Source organism: Puntigrus tetrazona, chromosome 21 (genome assembly GCF_018831695.1).
Source record: "Puntigrus tetrazona isolate hp1 chromosome 21, ASM1883169v1, whole genome shotgun sequence".
Lineage (NCBI taxonomy): Eukaryota > Metazoa > Chordata > Actinopteri > Cypriniformes > Cyprinidae > Puntigrus > Puntigrus tetrazona.
The window spans coordinates 3,236,116-3,253,854 of NC_056719.1; positions in this window are offsets into that span (position 1 = coordinate 3,236,116).

The following is a 17,739-nucleotide window of genomic DNA, read 5'->3' on the forward strand; positions in this document are numbered from 1 at the left end:
CTCATGTCAGTCGAGAGAGTCAGGAAGGCCAGTCATTCACTGTCAAGCAGTATCAGAGACTGTTGGGCCTGATGGCAGCTGCGTCCAACGTGATACCCTTTGGCCTGCTGTACATGAGACCCCTACAGTGGTGGCTCAGGACCAAGGGGTTCTCCCCGAGGGGAAACCCACTCCGCAAGATCAAAGTGTCACGCCGTGCAGTTCGGGCCTTAGACTTGTGGAGGAAGCCTTGGTTCCTGAATCAGGGCCCAAGGTTAGGAGCTCTATGTCGCCGGACCTCCTTGCGACAGATGCATCCCTAACCGGTTGGGGCGCAGTATTGAACGGGCGCCCGGCCCACGGTCTGTGGAGCGATCACCACCAGGGGTGGCACATCAATCTGCTAGAGATGTTAGCGGTATTTCGTGCTTTGAAGCACTTTCTCCCAGACCTGAGAGGTCACCATGTGTTGGTGCACACCGACAACACAGCGGTGGTCTCTTACATCAACCACCAGGGAGGTCTGCATTCGCGCCCCTTGAACAAGCTGGCGCACCAGATCCTTGTGTGGTCCCAGGGCAAAATCTGCTCGCTGAGAGCGATCTACATCCTGGGCATCTCAATACTGGAGCCGACACCCTGTCGAGACAGGGGTTGAGGCCGGGAATGGATGCTTCACCCGACGTGGTGAAGCAGATCTGGTCGAGATTTTACCAGGCAGAGGTGGACCTCTTTGCTTCTCGAGGGAATGCACAATGTCCCCTCTGGTTCTCTCTAGTTCATCCAGCTCCCTGGGACTGGATGCCATGTCACAGGCGTGGCCAAGGCGTCGCCTGTACGCATTTCCCCGATTGCCCTGCTCCCGGGGTTCTGGCAGAGTGCGCCAGGACGGAGTCAGACTACTGTTGGTAGCCCCGTTCTGGCCGGGCCGAGTATGGTTTGCGGACCTTATCGGCCTAGTAGACGGTCATCCGTGGGAGATCCCCTGAGGCCGGATCTACTCTCTCAGGCGGGGAACAATAGTTCACCTCGCCCGGAGTTGTTGAAGCTGTGGGTGTGGCCCTGAGGGGGCACAAAGCCTCTGGTCTTTCAGCTGAGGTTGTTGAGACCATCCTCCAATCCAGAACGAGGAGCGCGTATGCCAGGAGGTGGGAAATGTTCACTTCCTGGTGTGGAGATCGCCACTTAAACCCAGTTAACTGCCCAGTAGGTTCAGTGCTGGAGTTCCTTCAGGCGAGATTCTCCACACGGGTTATCCCACTCCACCCTAAAGGTCTACGTGGCAGCTATATCTGCATATCATGACCCTATTGGTGGCCACTCAGTGGGTAAACACCCATTAGTTACACGATTCCTCCACGGTGTGCTGAGGCTGAGACCTCCAGTGCGGACCAGAATTCCCCTGGGATTTGGTTGTGGTGTTAGAGGCTCTGTGTAAGGCACCCTTCGAGCCCTCGAAGAGGTTCCCTTACCGGTCTTATCTTTTAAGACAGCATTTCTCCTCGCCATCACCTCTCTCTCTGCGGAGGGTGGGAGATCTGCAGGCCCTCTCAGTGGCCCCTACTCACCTGGACTTTGCCCCAGGCATGTCCAAGGCTTTTTATACCCACGAGTGGGTTATACACCTAAAGTGCCCTCTGTTACACCACAGCCGATCGTACTGCAGGCCTTCTGTCCTCCCCTTCCAGGATCCAGACCAGCGGAAGTTCAACTGCATGTGTCCAGTGCGAGCACTGGACACTTATATCTTGCAGGACTGCGTCTCTGCGGAGGTCGGACCAATTACTTATTTGTTTTGGTCCGACAAATAGGGTGGCGCTGCCGCTTAAGCGGACTGTTAGCAGGTGGATAGTTGAGGCTATCCACCTGGCCTATGAAGCCTCTGCACTCCCATGCCCTCTCGGGGTCAGAGCGCACTCTACAAGGGGTATGGCGGCCTCTAAGGCCTATCTTAGCAGTGTCCCCTCGGGGACATCTGCAACGCTGCTTGAGGTGGTCCACGCCCTCCACTTTTGCCCGGTTTTATAACTTGGACATGAGGGCTGCTCCTGGCTCCTCTGTCCTTTCCTGATGGGTGGTCTGAGGACCCCTTTTCAGGCAGGGCCTTGGAATTATGGCGGCGTGGGCATCTCGTTCCCAAAGCGTTTGTGACGCAGCTCGAGTTCCTGAAGAGGAACGTCTCAGGTTACGAATGTAACCATGGTTCCTCTAGGGAGCGAGGACGCTGCGTCCGATGCCATACTTCCGCACCCCTGCGGGCGCTTTACTTCACTACGAGGCTGGTGCCGGCATCGCAGAGCGTCACTTTATACTTCCTGGTCGGGCGACGCCATCTCGTCCATGACGCCGCTCCCCTCCATTGGGCAGACTTTACACGTGGTTCAGAACGGCGCACGCTGAAGGCGTTCCCCAAAGCGTTTGTGACGCAGCGTCTCGTTCCCTAGAGGAACCATGGTTACATTCGTAACCTGAGACGTTTTGTTCCACTGAAGAAAAAAATCCTTTGGATGACTAAATAATGACAGAATTTTGAGCGTACTGTTCCTTTAAGACATGAACCTTGGGTTATAGACACGTTGTGATGGTGTCACAGATTATGCGTTATCAACAGTTCCTTATATCTATTCAGCTCTCATCTTTTGCAATGCATCCACCAATGATAGAATTAATGTTTGTCTTTACAAAACAGCAAACAAACAAGCGTAATCTCCCATCTCAGCCAACACGAAAAATAAATAGAATTTGGCAGCTAAATCCATGACCAGCATCGCCTCTATTGAAAGAGGGGATAAATATTAGTTTGGCAATGGGAAATTGGCTGTGTGACACTTTTAATAACATAGCTCTGGTTTTAAAGCCTAGTGAATTTGCTCTATAAATAAACGCCTGCAAACACACAGAAAGATATTTATACACACAGAGACAAACACCCAGTAAGGTATGAGGGGATACTATATTGACAAGCAGACCACTGCCAAATAAGCCAAGTATACATACATGCATGAGCAAAAACACAATAAGGTCATTTACATTCAGAAGTACTTAGAGACTAAGAATAAATACTGGTGGATGCCATTTTTTATATATCAATTAAAATTAATTTATATTAATTGATATTTATATTAATGCCCCAAAATAGAATATTATTATACCTTTATTAATACAAACATAAAAGGCATTTTTTGTTGTTTTTATCGGTAGTGCATCATGGTTCCACAAAAAAAATTAAACAGCAAAAACTGTTTCAACATAGATGTTAACTATTGAAGTTTCTGGAAAGCCAAATCAGCATATTTTATATTATTTAAAACATTTAACCAGTAATTGGTAAAATAACTGTATAATATTATTAAAATAATATTTTCATATTTTTAATGTTAATATTTTAATATTTTATTTTAAATGTTTTTACTTTTTCAATTAAATTGGAATGTTTTTACTTTGTTAAGAAGCCATATAATTTTAATTGATAGAGTAGTTATAACAGAGAAAAAAACTGGGCACATAAGTATTATTTAAAATTTGTAAAATAAAGTCCCGTTCCTTGTATTTCATTACTCTTCATATCTGCCAAGGCATCTCGTTTTTCAAACAGAAGCTATTTGCTTTTACATCCTTCTGTCTGGCGACCAAGGCTATTAGTGTGCAAACACATCTGCGTCGGGACCGGACAAACTCATCTCCAAAAAGACACATCAATTCATTACCAGTCTCGACCTCGTAGGGAATCCAACGCTGCCTCTCCAACGCTGTTTTGATGCAGCCGATAATTGCACAAGAGTTTCGAACCCCTTTCCAATGAGGCTCTAATGGTCTGCTTGCAGCTCCAGCATTCCTTCAGAGAGAAGCGAAGGCCTAATAAGCCTGCAAGCCTCACGCTGCCTTTCCTTCAAAACAGATTATATACAAACACATCAGGCTTCTAATGACTATTCACTTTCACTAGTTGAAAAAATATATTCATGCTGATCTAAAAAGCAGTAAAGTTCAATGCTAAGTGAAGAAAAAAACATAAAATAGGCTTACATACACATATATTTTATGAGGTGAATCTAGATAGGATTTACGGTAGGATTAGGAATGTAGGATATGGTCAAGCAAAATATGTTAATAAACAGAAAAAACAATGCAACCTCTGTATCCGATCAGAGCCAATGAATTCCCACTCCTTGAGTTTTCTCCTCCGCTGGAAAGCTCTAATATTTATGTGGGTCTTACCAGTCATAACCCTTCTTTTTAATGTTTTTTTCTCTCTGATATTTTACTCTTTATCTGCCATCTTTCTCTATTTACAGTCAGTTAATATCCATTCTGTGCATTCAAATTAAGCACTGTCATTACAAGACACACCCCTTTCCTGCTGATTGGCTACAAGTTTGTTTTGGGACCAATGATGTGGACAAAAGCTTATTTAAAAAATAACTATGCCCACACTGCACGCAAATGTTGTTGCTCACTCAGATCTGTTTTATTTGTGCCACTTCCGTACTAAATTTGATACTTGTCAAATGTTTTGCAATGCAAACCACAGTGTGCTCAGTCATGTCAGATTTTATGCAACTTTTAGGTCAATTTAGATTGACATTCGTTTTGATTCTGCACTGATGGAAGACACTTCATAGAAACAGTCGCAATGATTTTGCCAAGTAAGATCCTGGATCAACATTACTGTCCAAAAAAATAGACTTACCCTTAAACCTAACCCTAATTTATTCCTAAAATCAGTGGGAAATGATAACTGATTTAAAGGAGTGTAGAACCTAATAAGCCTAAACAATTATTTCTTAAATAATTATCCCTTAATGCAAAATGCTGGAATGTTGTTCCAAGATCAACAAGGATGTTGATCCAGGAACATGTAGTACTTGATAAAATCACTTTCACCTTATTGACAAACAAAGTTATCAAGACAGTTCAATAGTCAGAGCTAGGAAGCCTTTGGCCACAGGTATTGGACATAAACCTATTATGTCTGTTGCTAACAAAGTTCAAATGAACTGGACCTGTAGATTGCAGCGTTAAATTAAGACTATTTAAAGCGTTTTTCAGTGTTCCGCATTATAACCAACCACACACGATTCTGTTGCGCTTAGGAATGCAATAACCAATCAGAAGCGTTCAGATGAGTCATCGCTGCAACTCGGTGACTGAATTTCGGACGCTCGTAAATTCTCTCATCTTAAAAACCGCGGATGTACGAATAACGTAAGTAAAATATTAATTTCACAGTGTAGGCAGCCTCAGTGATTACAACTGTAGTTCTGCTTGAGAGCGCTTAAACTCGCGATACATCAAAGTTAATGATAATGTTCATTGTTTGCTTTCTTGCATATTGTTATTTACCGTTTGAATAACCGTGGAATAGTGTTTTTATTCAATTGTAATCGCGTTAAATACAAATTCGGTCCCATTAAAACTATTTGCCTCCATGACACCTGTCTGACTCCTGCCAAAAAAGACGGGTTTGTGGTGTTCATTAATAAATTTGGCTGCTTTTACCTGGAGCTGGTTCACCCTTCGCCTCATATATACTCATAAGAGTTATAATGACTGTATATACAAAACAGGGCTCCTATCATAAAAGCTTCAAAACTCTTTTCTTATGTCACACCCCTTAGTCTTTATTTTTCATATTGCCTGCACATAATTTTGCCGGCTTCAGCAGCAGATCACACTATAAATAAACGCACAGTCGCTTCCGTGTGACAGCGAACTGTGCAAGTGTTGCCAAATCCACTAACGCGATATTCATGTTCTAGTCTTGGACTGATTTTGAGAAGCAGCTGTGTGGATTTTGTTTGTTCGTGTTGTTCTTTTGTGCATAACCATGATCTCTTCACAGTGTACAACAACAATGTGAACAGCTACACACACAAAAAAAATTAAATCCAATCAGAGGAGGGAGAAAAATAGGAATTGAGCACTAAATCCCGCAGTGTGAATGTAGCCTTGGTGCTGCGAGAATTGGTCCCTATACTAAAATGTTACAAACAAATTAACTTAGCAAATGAGTTATTGTTAAAGGATAGATGCTTGGCTGAATAAACTAAAAAAGGTTGAAGATTGGAACTAACTGTTGTTTTAATAAACAAATGAATAAATAAAGGGTTTATGTAAGCCTTTTAAAATACTTTGAATTTACACAACAGAAACAAGATCGCAACGTTAAAATGCCACGCAGACCTCCTTCTGCAGCAAATGACAAATACCGTCTCATAAAAGGGATTTATGCAGAATTTATTACTTTCCCCTTAACTTTTCGCTCTTGCACCGGTGGCATTTCCTTCAGAATCTTACTCTAAAGTAATTGTGCAGATTTGCCGAAGTCAAACTTCATGAAGTTGTTTACGCATTTCTGAGAAGAATAAAAAGCTTCCTGTTGTTCCTGAGAGGTGCACTTTTCTTTTTAAAAGCTGATGGCTCTGTCTCAAAGCTATGAGAAAGGAATTTGTCCTTCACTCACAACAACAACTGCAGTGATTCTGCTGAAATAAACACTGAATGCTAACCAGAAATCATAAATACTGCTGTTTAAACGTTTACCTTTTGTAATTTCTCTCCTTTTACACATTCCCCATCCCACGGTCAGACTTTGTGTGCGTGTGTGTGTGTGTTTCTTTGTGGAAAAATGTATTTTTTTTTCCATTGTCCCTCTCTATGGCTAATGGTACATGTAGAATGGGAGCCATTAGGTGAAGCTGTGGACTATGGCAACACCTATTCAATGGCACTCTGATGAGACGGCCTCGTCTATCACTGCTCAGCCAGGGCCACTCATACAAGGTCAGCTTGTACTAATGACGCGTGACCACTGCCTGCCAGAGAGAGAATGAAAGAGACAAGAGCTCTAGACAGACAGAGAGTTCATGATACGAAAGCCACACGTGAAGTAATGGAGACAAATGAGAAGGTGAAAACAATATCACAGAAGGATGGAAAGATTATTAGATTCATCATTGGATGAATTATCTATGAGGTCTTCATAAGTGATGGTGGAAATGAAAGCCTCTCCAGAGGTCAAAAGTCAGCCGTGAGCACAATCTAGATTCTCACCTTTGAACTGTGAAGTTGCATGATGCACACAACTTTCCTACTGAACAGGACACTGCTCTTGATTTTATTCTTATAAGGATTCTTTCATCATTTACTCACCCTAATGTCACTTTCTTTCTTTGGTTGAATGTAAAAGAAAATATTTGAAGAATGTTGGTAATAAAACAATTTTTTATTCCTGTTCATTTCTGATGTAGGGACAAAATACACTTAAAGTCAATGAGAAACAAACTCTTTGGATTCTTCAGAATATCTTCTTTTGTGTTTTGCAGAAAGAAGAAAGTCGTGCAGCTTTATAACGTGAGGTTGAGTATATGATAGCGTCATATTTGCGGGGTCTTTAAGCTTACTTACTTTACATGGCTTACTCAGAATGAGAGTTCAAACAGCTGATAAAAACATTACATTAATCCACGAGTAAGGGTGTTGATTATTATTCATTTTAAACAGTAGCTTCTTGCCAATATAACGGTCCTTTATCCAAAATGTCACTTTTACCTGTAAAGACATTGTTCTGTCTAAAAGGGGCGAAAAATATGCACAGACCAAAAAAAACGGTTTTAAGCAAATATGTTGGTGAATTTTGGGAGAGGACGGCGGGGGATGGACTTTTTCACCAGGCAAAATGTCATTACAGAATGTGGACTGCTATTTTGGCCTTTTAATGTTAAAACAGCTTAATATTTGATTAGTTCAATAAAACACATAGCTTTCCACTTCATAAGGCATTAAGTGATGGACTGAAGTTTTGTGGATTACTTGTGGATTATTGTGATGTTTCTATCACCTGTTTGGACTCTCATTTTGATGGCACCAATTCACTGCGAAGGATCCCGTTGAACAAACCCATTTACATCTTGGATAGCCTGAAGGTGAGTACATTTTCAGCAAATTTGCGTTTTGGGATGAAATCTTCTTTCAAAGTGTGAAGTGTTTTAGGTAAAACTAGGCCAGTGAGAATATGTTTTGCTATTTGTTAAACTAATAAACCGCATGCAGCATCACTGGAACAATTTGCAGCTTTATCTTTTCATACTGCTCCCAAATTCTGTCACTCATAATAACCAGCTGTCTGCCTTAAACATTTCCAGCCACTCAACTGCAAAAACCATACAAAAATGGGAACTCAATCAGGTGCACATGATGTCATAAATGAACAGCATTGTGATGCAATTGCAAAGCACTTACAGAAAACATGCCTACGTTTTGAATAATCTCACTGCTGTCTCTCTTTTAGAACGTTTCCTTCCTCGCAGCATTATTCCTAATCACAGTTTGAACTCCCAAAAGACTCCTGCCTCTCTTGGCGCGTGCACAAGCGAACATGCCGCTGATCTGCAATGTGTTTCACGCCTCCGTGCGACTCGAAAAGAAGCACACTTTTGTTGCACAATTATTTTCCTGAGGAGCGGAACACAGCGGCTCGAGACGTGAAACAAAACAGGTCCTGGCTGAATTGATTGGCAATTATGATAAACTGCCTTAATTACGGGGCCTAGCTCTCCGGGGGATATTTTGAGGGAGGTCTAGGTCTACAAAGCGACAGCTTTTCACTCGTTATTCTGCAGAAAGCGCCGTCGCCAGGGGTCCCTTACCGCTGGAAGCACAGCTGGTGTAGGGTGACAAGAGAGACGCTTTGAGAAGAAAATGAAGACAGTTTTACATATGCGCAAGCTAATTGTGTGATTATAGAGTGTCTATAGACTTCTCTGTGAATGGCCTACCGGCCCAAACTCCAATGATGTATTGTAAACATACCTCTAGCATACAAACAATGGCATATGCGATTCAGCAAAGCACATGTCAGAACATCAGCATGCAGCGCTGCTTTTTATACATAGTCATTTGGTGTAATTAGCTAAACACAGCACGCACAGGTTGCTGTTGGGATGATTGCAAGCATACTGTCAAATGAATAAGGCTCTCAAAGGAAACCCAAGAGGGTGATATGGCAGGTGTCTGCCATTATGTAAAAAAAAAGTCAATCTAATAAGAATGAAATGAGTCATTTGTTTTAAACAGTTAAACCTTATTCTGTAAAGTGATTAGAAGGCACATTAGATTAAGATACAACTTTAAGTCCCTGTCATGTGACGTGATGCTCCCGGGGTCATTTACAGTAGTATTGAAAATTATAGGTAAATATCGTATGGTCACTTTAAAATGCATTTAGAAGCAGTGTAGATTTCAGGACCATGGACAGCGCTTCGGGTGGCCGCAATATGTGTATTTTTGAAACATGCTTCAGTGTTATTAAAGTTATGACATTTCCTTATAAATAAATGAATAAATAAAGATTACAAAAAATAATGTTGTCTATTCAGGTGAAGGTCAGCCTGATCTTTGTAAAATGTCAAGTCAAATTTTCTTCGGGATTGTGTTGACTTGTTTATCCATTTGTTGTTGCTCGGAGCATTTTGCAATGACCTGGATGACTGAGAATCTTTTAAAAACAACATTATTACGAAATAGTCCATTTATTTAATCTAAAATGGAACCAACGAATGGGTAAACAAGTACAGATGAAGCAGAACAGCGTGTACTTTACAGCCGATATTCCTTGAAAATGTTACATCCAAGATACGACATCATTTAGACCCTAGCAAAAGTGGAAAATTTAGGAGGTTTGCAATTTTGCACATGCCTAAAATAGATACAGTTTAAACTGTTTGTTTTTTTTTTCTTTATTTTTTGGGAAAATTGTATTGTTAAATATCAAAGCGTAAATACATCCCACCTATATATACACACATATTGTTCTGTCAGCTTAGAAATTTCTAAAGTTGGCAATCACATTTTCTCAAGATTAAGCACTGGCCTTTCGTAAAAAAAAAAAATGAAAATCTAAACTAGGTATTAACTAACTATTTTGTACACTGTTCAAAAGTGCCACTTGAATTACATTTTTACTGATATTCACTCCTTTGTGAATTCTTTTTTTTTTTTCTCCTGTGTATACAAATGCTTGTCATTGAAAGGACCAAATAATTACCATTTACACCTTGTCAACACATATCTCACAGACAACTACATACATATGCAGACAAGCACAGCCAAGTCATTTGGACACAGATAGAGACTGACACCCGCACACAGAGACGTCACAGATCAGCAGCAGCTGAGCACTGAAAGAATTATTGTGTGCATGTAAACATATGCAGAGCGGGAGAGAGGATAATCATCGGGCGGTTTTGATAAAGGTGGCGAGATAACCTTTTCCTTCCCTGCTTCGCATGGATGAACACGGAAAATAAGGAAATCTCAATTATAACCAGCAAAAAGCGAGAAAGACAGAAAAAGAAATACAAAAGCAGCCATCGAAACATAAAGAACGGGAAGGAGATGAGAAAAATGGCGAAGTTTGAAGAAAGTCAGATGCTACAGGCAATCAAAAAAAAAGTATGCAAATTGAATTTCAGGTTTAGATTATTCTCTGAAGTCAAGAAAATAACTGTCTTTCACAAACAACTCATCTGCAATGCAATAATGCTAGGAAGGCAGAAAGTGGAGGGTAATCTAAATGCATCACATTAACTGGTGTGATGTCAACATTTTCAATTTAAAAAAAGATCTGATAAAACAACACATTATTAAATACAGGTTCATTCGTAAAGTTTCAGAAAACAAATATGCTCTTCAACAACCTGTGTTAAAAAAAATCTACATCTGTTAATGGATGCAGTTTAGAAATAGTTCTGCAAAGTACCCGTTTTACAGTTGTCTTTGTGTGACCTGACACAACCTGTGGTTTTCAACTAAAGTTTGTATCTAAAGTTCTGATCCACAAATGCGACCGACCATATAATTGTGGATAATTAAGATAGCAAAATAAACAAGCTTATCAACTTTTAAAAAGAGAAAAGAAAACAGTTCCTTATCTTTTGCTGTTGTCAAAGGCCATGCATCCAATTATTTTTCATTTCAGCTTATGTACTTCACAAAAAAAAACATAGTCTTTAAAAGTTAATGATTCTAAACCTGTTGGGAATTACTGATCTAGACCACCTCTGTCTATGCAGCTATGACTTTCTGTATAAATATCAACATATTTCTATGCTAGATGGATAAATGTGTTGTCAAAATAATGGTAATATGGATACATTTTTTGATATACATACATTTATGAGTCAGCAGTAATTCTAAAAAAAAACCTCCATAGCACCCATGATCCCTTTTGCTAAGAAATCAAGCAGCTAAGGAGCATAGTGCAGGCAGTGGTGTTATTTATCAAAGACATGGGGCGCATCTCGTTGCTCACCCACCCATCTGCTGCTCTTCTGCTGTCCTGGAGGGGACAGACGGGAAGAAAGAAGAGGAAAACAATAAAAAAAATAAGGCAAAAGTCAATAAACCTAGACAGAATGACTTGACTTGAATGAAAAAATTTTAAAAGTTTGGTAGGTGTGGGTTTTAAGAAGTCATTTCAGTGTGATTAATTATTAAAAAAATATATGAAAAACAAATAAGTGATAAAATGCAATTAATGATACCCCTTGACCCATACGTAAATTCCGTAATTAGAAAATTGTCTGTGATTTGAGCATTAATAATGCCAAAGAATATGCTGTGACTATAAATTATATTAATTTTCAGTTTTTTCACTGCAAATATCACGTAAAGTAATCACAAGCAATTAATATGATGAATTAATCAGCATATCAGATTGACAGTCTAAATTATAATTATACATGCATAGCATAACCGAGGTCTAATTGACGACAAACACTTATGAGGTGGCCTAACATCAGAAATGGTGTTGTGTGGGTGTAAGAATATTAGTAGCATAAAATAATGTGATTAAGAGCGAATAAACTCATATCTGAAGAGGATTTGAGACGCAAGGTAAAACAGCAGCTTTGCTTGCTGAACAATAATTTCTCTTTGTCATTTTAAAGAAAAAAATAATCAGACTTATTAAATGTACTTCTAACAACATTTTTGCACTCTGAAAACATACCTACACATGCAGCTGAAGGCAGTAAAACAGCAAAAACTTTTATTCCTTTGTATAAGTAAATTATGATTATCAATTCATTAAGACTCGTTTTCACGTGGTTCTTTTTCCTTTTTACCCATCCCGGTCTCACGAAAATACGTACCTCTGTGATATACTTCAAATGCTTTTTCGTTCTCAAAGGCTGAGAGGCGGTGTACTGTTTCTGAACGTTCTGACACCCCCGCCTTGCTGGAGGCGGTGTGGAGACTCGCGAGAATTTTCGTCGAACATTCGCTGAAGTTTTAAAGTGCTCGTGCGATCATACAGGTTTAGATATATCTGCGGCAACTCAGCTATGTATATAGTGACTTGGAGATGTTGCTGGGGTAAAAACTGGGGTAAAAAAATCCTGCGTTAAAGAAGGTGAAGATATGAAAACACACCAGCTGATTGCTCAGCTGCCTTGGACCAATTGCGGTGAGACGATTCATGGCCCCAATATACTTCAAACTAAATCAAAGAGCGAACTGAAATGAAATTCATTTCAAACTAAATCAGGCCAAAATTAAGTTTGTTTTGGCAGTTTGTAATGGCTCACCAAAGCAATCTTTTTCAGGAGTTTGTTTTGACTTCTAAACTCCGAGGAGGTTACGCAATAACTGATCTGTTACTCAATCCTATATATATATATATATATATATATATCCTAACCCTAAACCTATATTTTCAGAATTGGAATATCAATGGACTGTTACTAAAAGGTAATGCTCTATCTTATTGGAAATGTGCCCTACACTAAATCCAACCCTAAAACTGATCAAATTTTTATAAAAATGCATGCGTGGATGCAACCGTATCACTTTAACTTCTTTTTACACAGATAAAGTTAAAACCAAAGCTCCTCGCCTTTCAAATACATCACTGTACTCCATGAGCTACCGAACAATGTGAACAATATGTGTGGTGCTGACGTTCAAAAGCATCAGATTGTGTCAGCATGATTTTCTTCAAGCAATTGCGCGAAAATGATGCTTTATTAATTGAAACTCTGTAAATTTGTGTGAAAAGGAATAAAATATGTCAGAGTTTTACTGCCTCTAGTGTTCATTTCTTTTGGAAACTTCAGAGATATGTACTTGTTGGTACGTATTTCGTGTCTCGCTAAAAAGTGCGCCAATGTGCTTTTCAACAAAAGAGCAAAAAGACCAGCAAAAACATGACGATACGGTATGTTTGCATCGGTTAGACTTAGTGTAGGTGTAGAACAGATAAGTCAAGCTAATCTGTTCTAGAGAAAATCAAACACGCTTTTTAGCACCACTCGCTGGCAACATAATATAATTTTGAAAATACCATCACAGGCACATTTTCACGTTTTTCTTAAACCTGTATTGGAAAAAAAACTCATTTGAAAAGTGGCCATAATATAGTTCCCTGACAGCTGTTGTTATTTGACTTTAGAGTGTAAAACTATTGTTTGTCATTGCTTATGTTATTAGCATTTTAAGAGCCAATTTACAAGCTTGATTCCATTGGTTTCAATAAACACGAGGAGTAAAACACAATGAATTTGCATTTACTGACAGAAGCATTATATCTCATGAGCCTCAACCTCAAACCTTGCACTTTCACAAACAAATGTGCCCTTTCACACGGGAAAAAAACCCTCCTCACCCCTTTTCTCCTCCCTCACTTTCTCATTTCCTCTCATTCATTCTATACTGATGTTTTTTTACAGAGTGACCAAGAGTGTCAATCTCTCCTGGCTCAATCTGACTGGGACCGCTTTGGCACAAACCTCTCATTCGTCACTGCAGAAGTGTTTTGTTTCTTTTTTTTTTTCGCTTCTCAGTTCTTTTATTCTTCCTTTTCCACACCGCTCGAGGGCAACCTCATGCACCCAATACTATACTACTAGGAACTAATACAAAAACTATTTCTGCCCAGCACGACAGGGAGAGGTTGAAAGGTGGAAAGGTGTTTGGAGTCAACGAAATATAACCCAGAGTTGCGAGGGGTGAGATTGAAAAGTGTGACCCTGGCGGGCTACACCGGCTAGTGCTGGAGTTTCGCACAAAGATGGGCATGTATGAGCACGGAACAAAGAGCGACGGCGGCGTTAGACAAAAGTGAAAAGCAAATCACTGTGGAATTTCAAATCAGTCACATTGTACAAGACACAAAAGTTCACATGGAGAGAAGACCAAGGCGGTTTGAGGGTCAGTGAATATTCAGAGCGCAGTCTAGACATCAATGGATGTTTCTGTAGCCATGCTTTATAAAATAAAAAAAAAGGAATGTGATCGTTGAAACATTACATCTCCAAGAATTTATTATGACTTAGTAAATCTTTCAGAACAAAACTAAACTGCAGTCTTAGTCTAAAACATGCTCACAATTGTCACGCTGAGAAAATGCAGTATGCATATAATCGTATGTACATGATCTGAAACAATTTTTAAAAAGTCTGTATTTAAATGTGAAATGAAATTACTTGTATAGACGAGACTTTTGGGTTGTTTAAGGAATGGCTAAAAATCGGTAAAGTTTAAAATAAATTAATACTAAATTAAGAATCTAAATACAAAACATTTAATAAATACATACAAAATAAATAAATTTACTGAGGTCACTCCACTGCTGGACATCATTAGCCTTTTGCACAATACAAAAATAAACTAATATATTTTAACCTAAACACCATCTCCATTTTTTATAGAGTAAACTTGCTGTAAAAGAGCTGTAAAGATTGATTGCATCAGCAAATGCAATTTTATCTCATGTCTTTTTTCATCGCAAAAATAAAATTTTCTTTAAAATAGAAATTAAAAATGGCTTTTTTGATCGCCACCCATGTGTGTCCGGAATTTTTCCTTTTTGATTCCATAATATCCCGAATTCTTTGAACATAACTTTATACAGCACTGCACAGTTTCGTCTGAAATATTCACCGCTGGATCTGGATTGATGGAAACTCTGTAAAGAGTAGAAGAAAAGTGTGCTACCTTTTTGTTCAGTGTTATCTGCAGAACAGACTGCTGTTCCATAATTTAAATGAGTGCTTCCACTTAGTTGTAGAATACCAATGCCAAAAAAAAAAAAAAAAAAAAAAAAAAAAAAAAACTACTGCCTTTCGAAACTCCATCTGAAGCAGAGAGCAGACTGAAGGACTTTATTAATGATAAAAATTACAGACATAAAAGCTTAGTGCCAAAGACTTCTTGGAAAAGACGAGGTGTTTTAGCTCAACTTAAAACCTTTCGTGCTTTAACAACTTGAAGCCCAAAAGGCATTTTACATTGCTAGTCAACAGTCTCTGTATTTTCCTCCATGAATTCATTATGACTTTAGAACTGAACAACATCCTGGATAACTTAAAAAAACGAACGGCAGTTGTTATCTGAAAATGCATTAACACGATAACCTTTTAATCACACCTTGTTTCAAATTACTTTGCAGTGAAGTTTGTGTTCAGAACTCTTCTCTTCTCCGTTCTTCGTGTCTGTTTGTGGTCCTGGCGGAGCGCTTGGTAATTAGCTAATCTGCCTAGTTGTGATTACGTTTGCTGGAACAGAAAAGGCAGAGAAGCCGGGAGGGTGAGCTGACAGATTAGGGAAAAGTTGTGCATCGGAAAAAAAGTTACTTTTCCAGCCCGTGCTGGGATCACAACGCTGGAAGATTAATTAAACTCGCCTGCCATCCCATCAGGTTAATTAGGGTTAAGGCATAATTAGGACACAATTAAAAAACTGGCACGCAGTGAAGTCCCTTCATAATCGGGCAATATCTGAGCGTATGTCAAAGCAGATTTGCATATTTTTGTGCATGTTAGAGTCCTCATTGCATATGAATGACCCGACCTTGCCATTAGGTCCCATAAGAGGGCCGCTGATGACTTCCGCCTATAGAAGCTTTGAGAGACGGCCATCATTTCACTAAACGGGCCTGTGGGGTACGACTAACACTTTGACTATCTTTTAGCTATAAAGCTTCGCGGTAGCAATTTCGTCCGTGAACATCACCTTCACATGTGAATGATGCTACCTTATGGGCTATAAATATTTTTATCAGAAAAAGTTTGATAAAAGTTTGCCCCAAACAAACAAACTCAACTTGTCCAGAGAGTATTAAATCGAACCTTTGCTTAATAAACTAGCAAAATACATTAAAAATAAATACAATTTTTAGCTTTTTAAGGAAAACATCAGCTTTTTTTTTTGTTACTTGATAAATTTTTCTTGATACATATCTCTCCCGTCTCAGTGCATGCACTTCATCGATCTCTAGCGAGTGGCGCCACTATGTTAGCATTTAGCTTAGCTCAATTCATTCCTTAGGATCCAAACAGGGATGAATTTAGAAATCGCCAAACAAGTGTTCACCATGTTTCCATGTTTTCCCTTTTTAAAGACGGTTACATGACTAGTTAAGAGAAAATTAAAAAAAAAAAAAAAAAATGTAGGCAATTTTCGACCGGATGAAAAAAGATAACTGATGTTTGGTGGAAAAGCACTTCGCAGCATTTCGACCTTTGCACAGTAATATCATCACTCGTGAAAACTCACATTGGTTGTATTGATGGAAGCGAGGGGAGGGGAGAGGGGGTGTTTTCAGGAGTGAGTTTGGATCCTAAGGAATAAATGGAGCTAAGCTAAACTCTAACATAGTGTTGCTGCGCGCTAGAGCGATTAAGTGCACGCACTGAGACATGATATGTATCACTCACCTAAGTTGAGAACATGGAAATATGGAAAAACTGTCGCCTTTTCCCTGTAAACTAAAATACAAAATAGCAAAAACTAAAAGCAAAATAAAACACAAAACTGTACTTAATAAAATAATAAAATGTAAAAAAATTCCAAAATTAACGGGCACCAAAAAATCTAAAATATGATGACTTTTTTTTTTTTTAATGATGTATGAGAGAAAATCCTCTCTATACAAAAGGCTTTCCTCTACTCTTCCCAGCATGCAAATACGACCATCAAATCCCCCTGCTGGACTGTAATATTCAAGTGCTGTGAAAAAGAGTCGGGTTAGACTGACCTCTGGCTCAGCGGAGTCATTTTTCAGCTGGGTTTTCAACCAACCTTCATAAAGCTCTTAGAGCCCAGGCGGAGAAAATCTTACTCTGGGCCATTAGAGCGCTGTAAAGCTGACGAGACTTACACATGTAGCGTTCTGACCTGACACAGGCCTCCCTCCAAACAAATTGCCCCCAATTTTGTGCCACCAAATGCGACCCTCGGATGTTCCCGTGACAAATTGGAATTGATTTGTGCCTTGGCTGGGACTTCAGGGGTCACGACCCACGGCTGCTAAAAAGCATTCCTGTCATTAACATTCCGGACGCCCACCTCACTGCCACGGCGACGAGAATTTCAAGGCATGAATAAAATCAATCACTATTTTTCTTTTTCTTTCTTCCCCTTCACACCCTCCAGATAACCACACAAACAAACACTTTCTATTTTGGCCCCCTCTCTGCATTTCAATACACAGCGCAGGCATTTTAATGGAAAAACATTATTCCATATGTAAAACTCACTCGAGGAATGTAAAGTATGCGCCCTGATAAACAGATGGTCAGCTCCGAGCTAAGAAATATAAAGCTTTTTCATAGATGTTTTTTGCTGTGTTTTCCACTCAGGATATATATAGGGGAGGAGGTCATTTCTGTTATGCAGTATCTTTTGAACTCTGTAACTTTGTAAAAAAATGTCAGACTTTGAAAAATATGTTTTTGTCAAACTCAGGCACTTCTATTTTCT